Below are 10,409 nucleotides of genomic sequence, written 5' to 3' on the forward strand. Positions count from 1 at the left end.
ACAAACGCTAAGTACTGGGTTCGAACCTAACAGACCTTTAACATTTACCACATGAATCATTAATTGACTTTAATACGATAGCTATAAAAGACGTATCTCCTAATGGAGCATCAATTAATGAATCATGAACTAAATTGTAACGATTTGCCAGGTCAAACTTGTAAACGACTGCTCCCTAGTAAAATCGTGCTTCAAACGGAATACTTTGACCAAAACGCAACGAATCGAGGATAATCGATGATTGTCTAACACCTGTCGCGACTTTTTGTCATGAAATATGTGTCAACCGTGGCGAACGGAGATCGATGGAAGGATCTACGTCGGAAGGAAGCCACGAGGCTTTTATTGCTCCGCAGACAGAGGTTTTCCCTGCAAGGTACCTTCCCTCTATGCTCGAGCACAAAAGAACACAATTCTATAGAAGTATACATACCCGACAATCTCTTTAAAAGGCTAGCAAGAGTCAAGCGTCACAAAAAGGTAAAACCCAGCTCGGGAGAGTTTTGATTTCACTAGGAAAACATCTAAGACGTCCGTATTGTGCGGTTCTAGTCGGTGCTATTGACGATTCTATTAACCGTAATCGACGACACGTATCCTTCAAAATATCCAAACAACCTACATCTTTTCACAGAACACCTGTGAAATCGATGACGAGCGAAATTAGAGTCAACGAATGACTTTACGTTGAACGAATAAAAAGTATAATCATTTGAAATAATATATTACGAGTAACAGGTATTTCAAATAACCGTTGAGATAAGGGTTATCTTAAATATGCTTTGGAGTAACAGCATCACCGCTTACATAACGAATAAATATTTGTTCGTCTATTTGGGAATTAATTAACCTTGTAAGAATATTTCAAAGAATTTCGTAGGAACTAAATCTGCTACAATGCATAAGTAGTAATTTGTACAAATTCCATTATATTTGGGTCTATTCGGGACATATCCTTTGCCAATACAGCGCTGCCGCAAGATTTCATTTACGCAAAGTTCTTCGTGTTGGACGCGGTATAGATCCAGAGCGGATCCAAAAATATCTCGCAGGCACACGCGAGATATTCGCAATCACACAGCTGCGCTTACACATTCTTCTATTTTTTCCCGTTCAATTTATCCGCGTCTCGTAATTGTTCTACGCTAAAGCTACCAGTGTCGCAATAATAACCCACAAAACCAACCACCGCCAACATTCTTTGCTCAATCACCGCCCAACGGTTTACACTCGCGAGGAAATATTATCTTGTATACCTTATCCGACGAGGATCTGTAAAAGTAGCAGAAACGTAATAAACGTTCCTTAGGAACAATGTTGTAGGCTACGTTGCGATGAACGTACGATGAATCACCGTTAAACGTAAACCGCTATCGACCATTGGAAATTGGCAAGCCCAAAGGGTTAATATAGTCTTCACAGTTAGGATTATAATCGCAAACGATCGATCGTAATGGCTACGGGAAAGTTATCGAACCAACGTATAAATGGGGTCCCGGGATTTGCTAAGTATTTAAGGCGAGAGAACAACTAAAATTTTACTTGGCGAACTAAGGCAAACGAGCGAACTTGTACAATAAGACTGAACGCTGTATCCCGAAAGCCGAGGTATTATCAGCTGAATGGAAAACAATGGCGATATTGATCGGCGATTCGCGGGCATCGGCTCGAGCCTAGACCGTTTTACGTAGCACGTGAAACGTGTGTGCGCGTACACACGTGAAACCGTGCTCGGCTTTACGCCCACACTTTCGGCATTTAAGTGCCTATCAACCAACAAAATGCCGCATCCGCTGTGATTTCACTAGCGAGGCATATTTCCTGAAATACCAGTAAATCAGAAAATTACCTTTCGACTACGAAAACCCGTCACTGTATTAACCCTTTTCCCGCGAATTATACGGTATATCTGGATTTTAAAAAAAAGCATTCCGTTATTCAGAAGCTACAAACTGAAATTGTTCTAATTTGCATTGGACGAGAAGGAAACGCAGCAAAAGGATGCATTTCAACGGGAAGGCATCGCTCCAAGTAACATTAGGAAAACCATGCGCGTCTCGCAGAGCAATACCATTTTCACTGAATTCGAGAAACGACGCGGCTGTGTGCGACTGTTTCAGCCGAAATGACCGTGTAATTACACCGGTGAATATGTTTCCGTAGGAACGAGCCTCCGTGCGATGCCTTCTTTTCAACCCGAAAATACCTTCGGAATCAAGGAGAGTAACGGAACGGATTATCAGTCAAGCTTTTCCCTGCGTGTGCGTGTGCGTGTGCGTCGGCTCGCGTATGGTACCGCGTTAAAACGTTAAGAAAAAGCTACTCGAAATCTTTCCTGTTCACGATACGTTCTTTCCTTCCCTGCACGTCGACGAGCGAAAAGGGACACAATTCGGGTAAACGAGAAAAATATTTTTAATTCGTTCGCATCGCGACAACGGGGAAAGAGCAGCAGCTAACGCGCGCCGCACCCCTGATCAAACAAACCGTGGTCGGAGGGCGAAATATAATTAGATAAAACGTAAAACTGCCGCGATACCGGGCGGGTAGGATGTTAAAAAACCGCTGGAAAGCAATTTGACGCCACAGAGTAGATGCATTGGGACGCTTTGAAGCCATAAATTCGTAGAGGAGGGCGCAGGGCGCGACTACGGAGAGGCAGCCATCCAATCGGACGTCGCGCTCGGGTTGCTCGTTCATGCATTTCAACGCTTGCAAATCATTCATTCTGACTCATTGTCGAGAAGTCGGCCGCTATACGCGCACTGTCACGGTGCAGAATGCTCTCACCGATGAAATTCCATGGAACGTTTCGCACAGGCGCGGGCGGGGGCGGCCGCGCGTTTCGGCATTTGTGCCCTTGAATATTTATCGTTTTCTGCGAAATCAAATTCTATCGCAATGAATGTACCATCAGCCACGGCTACCCTCACCAGAAAAAAAAAAAAAAAACAGAATCACGATCGGGCGCATTTAAGTTAAAACAAATCGTTCGTTTTTTATTTTTCATCGTCCGATTATCCTGCTGCACCGTCGCGCGTTACGAACTTTGATAAATACAACGCGAGATAACGCGATGGGACATTTTACACTGCTGCATAGCGATACCGGACAATGCCTTACGGTAGACAACACTTAAATTAGTGCTTGCTGCTTCACCGTTACAGATACCCAATTATCACGTTATCCGTATTGTAGGAATTATGGAAATGCGCGCCGACGCGATTGTCCGACCTGTAATTAGCCGAGTAAGGTAACGCGAGCAAACGCACGATAAGTCTGTGGAATATCATACACAGAGCAAACGAAAAACAACCGTGGAATATGTCGACAAGAAATTGTCGCTAGTTATACCACACTTTTATCTTATTATCGCAACCTCTTTCTTTTTCTCTGCTATTATTCAAATGTTTCGGAGTAGAAAATTAGTTTCTCAGGAGTCATCGTGTACGTTATACGTAGCCCAGATAATGGAGAACACCGTGCGTAACTGTAAACGCAACCTTCGCTCGCGCTTAATCAGAACGAATGCATCTCCGACAACGACGCGGAGAGAATAGATCAACCGTGAAGAAACGTAGGAAAATGCAAGGATATATAAAAACACAGAAAAAACAAGGCGAGACAGAGAGAGAAAGAATGTCGTAAGACCATAAGTTCGTTGAAGCGTTCAAAAAGGGGTAGAAGGCAGAGTAAGAAGAAAACCCATGGATTTTCGTTGATGTATCGCTTCGGGCATATGCGCGGCTGTGATCCAAGAGAGAGAAAGAGAGAGAGTAGGACGGAGAAAGAGCTAAAGCTGAAAGACCACAGGAGAAAGAGGGAAATATTTGTAGGTTACGTTGGCGGGTCAACGCCACCTACTACCCCTCTCCCTCGCGGGAGCAGCCTGTCACGGGACTAAAATTAAAACGAGGCACACCCACCACCCCGCCTACACACTCATACACGATGCCCAGGAACGTTCAGGGACAGACACAGGATCGACATTAAGGCTTCGAGCTTTCTCTCCCTTTCTCTTTCGCGGCGTTATCGTTGCGAAACGCTCCAATCGACGTCGTTCCGTTCTCCATTTGTGCTTTCGGTAGGGTTGAAATATCAAGTTCAACGCGCGCGAATCTAAAGGAATTTCGATACTCGATAATTTATCGCAGCTCTACTCTGTCGACGGTGTGACGGCACTTCCGCACTTGCCACCGAAGGGGACAACACGACCGATATCTTTCTAGCTCGAGGGTTAGCTCTGGAAAAAGAAACAAAACAGAAGCAGCTAAGGAACGAGACTAGTCCTTCCAAAAAAAATGGACGGTCGGAAAGCCTAGTCTCACACGTTAGGATGCAATCTCTGTACAAGTGGCGAGCATTTCCAGCCACGAAACGGCTTCTAACGAAGAATAAGGAGGTCTGGATGGTAGGAGACCCTCCGGAGTTATCGATCGATGAGATATCGATAGGTTCGAGGTACCGAGCGCGGAATCGCAGCGATTATGTTGTCCTAGAAGAGCCGTGCGACGACACGGAGGCAGAAATACCGCGATTAGAAGGGCATATATCTCCCGGTAGCGTCGCGTGTAACCGGCCGGACGATCCGTGAAACGATTTACGGCCTCGAGATCCACGCGCGTAGATCCTCGCCGAACGGGGCGCGCGCGTTCGTCCGCGGATGTTTTGCGAGATTGTAAATTAACGGCGTTTGATATAAACGTGATTTTGCTGGCAGACGACCAACACGAAATGATATAAATAGGATTTCTTTGCCGGGAATCGCTAAAGATTGTAACTCTATACACGAATCCCGCGTTTTATTTTCGAGGATAGTTTCGCCGTAAAAGTGCGACGAAAACGTGGAAACGCACGCTACCAGAAACACCACGCGGGAAACTAAAACGTCTGGGACACTGCTATTCAACCGAGATAATTTCGACTCTGTTACGTCACGTTTCTTTACGCCAGGGCTGCTCGACTTACTCGAATCGACATGCTGACCAGTGGTAGCTGATCTAATATTCCTAAAAAAACTTTTTAACGGACAAATCTCCAACCCATACCTGCTTAGTAAAATATGTTTTGAATGCACCGTTCAACCCACTACAAACACATCTGAAATTGTCCATTGTTCGCACCTCGGCGTTACAATTCTAGGCTAGTACGTGCTGATCTTATCAACTGGATATGTAACCTCGCCAATTTCTATCGTACGTAGACGTTTTTGCGCAGTAAAGGGTTGATGAAACACCTACGTATTCGTACTGACCTGAATACCTAATAAACGTACTCCGTTTCTCCTCTAAACACCAGAATACATTCTTTGCTCGAAAAATCCTAAAGAAATCAGATTTTATTCCCGAGTTATTAATATTTAAATTTGATGTAAATCGGAGTAGGATTATGAATAATTTTGTTTCGTAAAAGCTAACGATAATATCGCGTCCCACTTTTGATTCGCGACCCTCAGGTTGAGAAGCACTGGCTCGTACGTATCCTCTACGCGTGTGTGTGCCTTAATCACGCCGATGACGCCATTGGATAATTCTTAACGATTACAGAGAAACTGAATGCGGTAATTCCTGTAACTTAAATATCCACGTGTATAAATTGGTGGTAGTTAGCCATCAGGGGCACAAGTGCAATAGAAAAGCAATTATTTAATCATACTTTTGACGTTACTCGAGGTAATCTTTACGAGCTTCGAAGAGTACCTAAACCCAAGGGTCGAGAACGTTAGTTTGATTGCTTGCGAAGACTGATACACAATCCTAACGACGTTTGAAATACTCCGAGCCCCTATTAATAATCGTTCTACTTTCATTTTTCCTACACGTTAACAGTAACGCAACTAATATTTTCTCAATTTTGATTATTTCTTTCTTTTCAATATTACTCGAAATTTAAAGCACTCCAGCATAAATGTTACAATTGTTTACTCGTCGACATTTCGACTACACGCGACCCTCAGTCATGCACACGACCTACGCGTCGCTGCATAGGTGTGACTTCCTGTGATCGTAGTAAACAAGTGGAAACAAGGCCACCGCGTTAAAAAGGGTTCGGTGGTATAAAGTAGTATAGCAAGGCTCAATAGGATAAAAGACACCGAGGTCGGAATGTCAGTGGGACACGCCCACGAAGGTACTGTAATTCGACGCGTCTAGATTCCACACCAATAAGCGTAGGATGCACTCGACACATTTACACATGCTATCGTTCGACTTGTTCGCAACACAAACATCGATCGTCTACTCGAGGAAGAACGTACACACGACCTGATTAGATGCATACACGCGCTTAATTAATTTTTGCGCTAGCCAATACTTTTTTACAATTAACCGAGAATATCAGCAAGTTGCAAAATAATAATTGATAGTCACTGCTACGCGGTGAAACCGCTCTTTTATATATGAAATTATAGTCCGGTATAGATAGCTTTAGAATTATTTGAATTAAATAGTGCTTCGTAGATCGTTACCGAACAGGATCCAAAATAACAGTTTACTCGTTTTATTAGAGCAAAAAGTGCAAACTACAGAAATACCAAAGTATAGCGCGTTAATAGTGAGCCAGAGATATACTGTTACGGTGACGTAAGATGTTGCAATTGTATAAAATAGTGTTTCCCTTTCCAACCTGACCACAGAATATTCCAACTTCCTAAGAAACCTTATACGCCAACGATCATATGTCCGTAAATTGTTTCCAATGTTAACAAATTGTTTCGACCTTGCAGACAGAGGCGTTAAAAGTCGAAAACAAAAAATGGAAACTGGAGGTTACAAGTGCAACCCTCCTGGGAAAGGTAATACACTTGTAAAGAAGATTAAAGGCATAGATCAGAAAGTCGCATACCTGCTCGCATAGGAATGCGAAGGGATCGAAAAACCTGAGGGTGGCTTGCACAACCGAAATAACGCCTTTCAGAATTATGGTCAAGAAACACTCCACCCTATGAATGAACATTGCCAATAAAAAGGATAGGGACGACAGATTATTATCGTTACGAACTACACCTGCCCGATTGGTAGTCCATGCTTATCCATAACATACAAAATCTGTTTGGAATTATGAGAGATGAAGGTGTGAGTGGAGACCAGAGATGGGCAAAATTCTTACCCAAAGACTAGAATTTTAATTATATTTCACGTTGGAAGAATTACTGTATAATATTTCTACTTGTCGTCCTTTATTCTAAACTTTACCTATCTCTGGTTGCGACAAAGAGAACCGTGGGAAAGGGTCAAATGGCGTTTTATCGTTCGCGAAAGGATAACGGAAGATACGATATTTATCACGGCTGGATGCTAAATTCTTTAAAATAACGAGTTTTACAAGTGCTCTTCTCACGCATTGCATTATCTTGTTTTTAGGAATGTGCCCGGCACAAGTGATGCGTCCACATCATCAACCGTGAGCCCCGGAGGCATATCGAACTACAGAGCAGCTTGTCTACGGTATATTTTCAGCATACTTTCACCTATTCGTCGCGAGAATTATACAGCGAGCCACAAAATTATCGTCGTATACGATAATATAATAAAATCGGAGTAAAGGAATATTTGTCTGTGCCGATAAACATTTTTCAAGTGAAATTAAATTACACGTGTCACCGCGATTTTGGAGCAGGCGAGAAACTGAACTCTGAGGGAAAACTACGAAATAGTTTCGAAAGCGATACGAAAATGTCGGTGTACAGTTGGAACAAACGTAACTCGGAGCAGACATTTGCGCAAATAAAAGTCACCGCGCCATGCGTTCGTACGTACCTCAACTGCGCGAAGGTAAGAGAATTTAATGACACGTGGTTAATCGTTGAACACGCATTTCCACACGTAACGCGCGCATCGTGTTCCGAATTCGACTCGTATATATTATACTTGCTCCATTTTACTGTCGTCCTGTTAATATTCGGATTTACGCGAAAATTCAGTTTCTAGGAAATGAATTCAAAATAAAAACACCCCTTATTTCACGAAATCGATTCAGGCTTTTTCCGTTTCTCGAATAGGTAGAACGACGCAGCTGGTTGCGCGCGTTTTTTCTTTTTCGCGTTACGATAGCAACGAAGAAAACAACGATACACTCGCGCGTTACAAGGAGGATTTTCGATAATCACCGGCACCTTCGACTTAAAGGTTACGTGTCTCGTCGCAATTGAACAGTCCGCGATCACTCCAAATCGCAATACGAGATATAAAATTATACAATGTCGAGTGGTATTACGGTACGCGGCAAGCACGTTTAAACTCAGAAATGAACAAAATCGCCATCTAGATAGAGAATTTCGAGTACTAAATGTAATAGCTAGCTACTCGTTGGATAAGCGTTAGTTTAAACGATACAATCCAATAATGTTTCGCGTTGGTCGTGCAACATAGCTTATACGAATAACTGTTAGATGGAACGATCGTTGCGAATAAATGTTTAAAGGAAAGTTGCATCGAAAACGTTGGCCATTTCTGTTTTAAACGCGCGACGCGATAAACGAAATAAGAAGTCCGGGCAATGAGATAGGAAATGAATTCTGAAATAATTGGCACAGGTCGTGGATAGTGTAAAGAAACGAAAAGAGAAGCGACGTCATCGGTTCTGTAACGGCGTAAAAATGTAATTACGGAAACGATGACGTCACCGAGAGATATACATACACGTTTAAATGCATAGAGCAACGCGCGGGCAATGGCGTGTACGACTTACTGGTCTATAGCCACGCGTCCACGAATATATTACGTGTGTATGAACGCGAACAACGTACATATGTTTGATAAAATAGAGAGTTCTGTACTACCTTGCGCCGGAACACGCGGAGGTATCAGCCGCGATCTCGCCGTGATGTCGGTCACCGTGACAGGTAAGGCGGTCGGTGAGCCTTCACTGGTTTCTTCGGAGCTTGCGACTCCTTCACTGTGGTAACGAACAACACACCAAAATAGATAATATATTGTCAGCACTTATTCCGACGATGACACGGCTAGTCCTTTCAACGTGTGACATACGAGCTCCGTTCCTTCCGACTCTGCACTTGCTCCGTTTCTCACCGAAAAAACGGTGAAAATACGTTTCCCTTTACGGCTCACTTCAGAGTTCCGGTCGATTCGGCCGGATCGCAAACACACAAAACCACGATAAAACTTGTTCTCACTTTACAATCGCTGGCCCGAATGCTTTCTGTATCGCTGCACTGTTCCAACTCATAATCAGCTTTTGCTCGATCGCAGAGGCTCCGTTTTATGTATGTGTAGATATATTAGCTCGCGCTTTCCCTTTAATAGAACCGCTGTTAAAAACCACGCGCGACTGGACGACGATTGCGAGAGCAATAACGACGACGTACTGCGTGTGCGACGATGACGACGGCAGTAGAGCAGCAGGCGGCGGCGACGGCGGCGGTGGCGGCGGCGGTGGCGGCGGCAATGGCGACGACGAACGACGGCGGACGACGTCGAAGGGACCGGCAGATGGAAACGGGGCGAATATATGCGACTGACGGAAGCCTCGATGCGATTTTGTAAGAGGGTGAAAAGGTAAGGCGAGCGATGCTGGTTAGGCGACGGGATTGCGACTGCTTGCTGCTTGCTTGGCTAGCCGCTAGCGGGGGCCTGGCGCGACACCGACTGTCCGATGCCAGCGCCCCCTCTCCCCCACCCCCTTGCCCTGCCCTTGCCCCTTCCACCTCACCTCCTTCACCCTACCTATACTGCACTCTCGTTCCCTGCCTGCTTTCCCACCTTTTTTACTCTTTAACCTAGCCACACGCACACCAATTTACTTCTACTTCCTTCTCTCTCCCTTCATACCGCGCTATCTCGCTCCGTTTCATTCCTTCTATCATATTCCTCTCTATCTGTCTCGCTTAGCTGCACCTACGATCCACCAATTCGCCATTCGACGATCTCATTCTCTCTCTCCGTCCGACATTTCATGTCGCTTCCTTCTCCCTTCGACCTACAGCGTGGCTTTCCTGTTTTTCTCTTTCTACCATCTATCGCGCAACTATGCACCCTCTCACTAATTCGAACCTACTCTCGTTGTCTGTCTTTCTCTTCCTCGCTTCTCTTTCGCTCCAACCTTCCCTCTTCCATCTTTGTCGTTTTCCCAACTTCTGTCTCCGTTAAACGTACGTACCAACTATCGCTACATGCACAACCTTCTCATGCTCTGTCCTTCTCTCTCCGCGACTACGCTATATCTGCCTTTTTCCACCTTTACCCGACTGCGAGGAGCCACGATCCCCTCCGCCGCATAATATGAGATGCCCGTCTCGCCCCTCACTGCGCCCGTGCGAACGTATACCATGCCACGTCGCCGTCGCCGTCACCGCCACCGCCGCCGCTGCCGCCGCCGCCGCCGCCGCCGCTGCCGCCGCCGCCGCCGACGATGAGGCACCAACCGCCCCTCTCCGTGGCTCGATAAGCGTC

General features: G+C 45.0%; 1 protein-coding gene across 20 annotated transcripts in view; it reads right to left on the minus strand.

Annotated features, from left to right (window-relative positions):
* The window catches only part of LOC128890487 (protein muscleblind), a 281,109-nt gene extending 271,500 nt beyond the window's left edge, over nucleotides 1-9,609 (minus strand). For 7 of the 20 annotated variants that reach the window (XM_054149015.1, XM_054149017.1, XM_054149020.1 and 4 more), the window contains exon 1: nucleotides 8,780-8,922. The gene's annotated coding sequence lies outside the window, so the exon portion shown is untranslated. Of the gene's footprint in view, nucleotides 1-8,779 lie in introns of all 20 variants that reach the window. The other 13 variants (XM_054149026.1, XM_054149025.1, XM_054149029.1 and 10 more) reach the window with 9 other exon arrangements.
* Nucleotides 9,610-10,409: the final 800 nt, after the last annotated feature.

Source organism: Hylaeus anthracinus, unplaced genomic scaffold, assembly GCF_026225885.1.
Source record: "Hylaeus anthracinus isolate JK02 unplaced genomic scaffold, UHH_iyHylAnth1.0_haploid 12000, whole genome shotgun sequence".
NCBI classification, from domain to species: domain Eukaryota; kingdom Metazoa; phylum Arthropoda; class Insecta; order Hymenoptera; family Colletidae; genus Hylaeus; species Hylaeus anthracinus.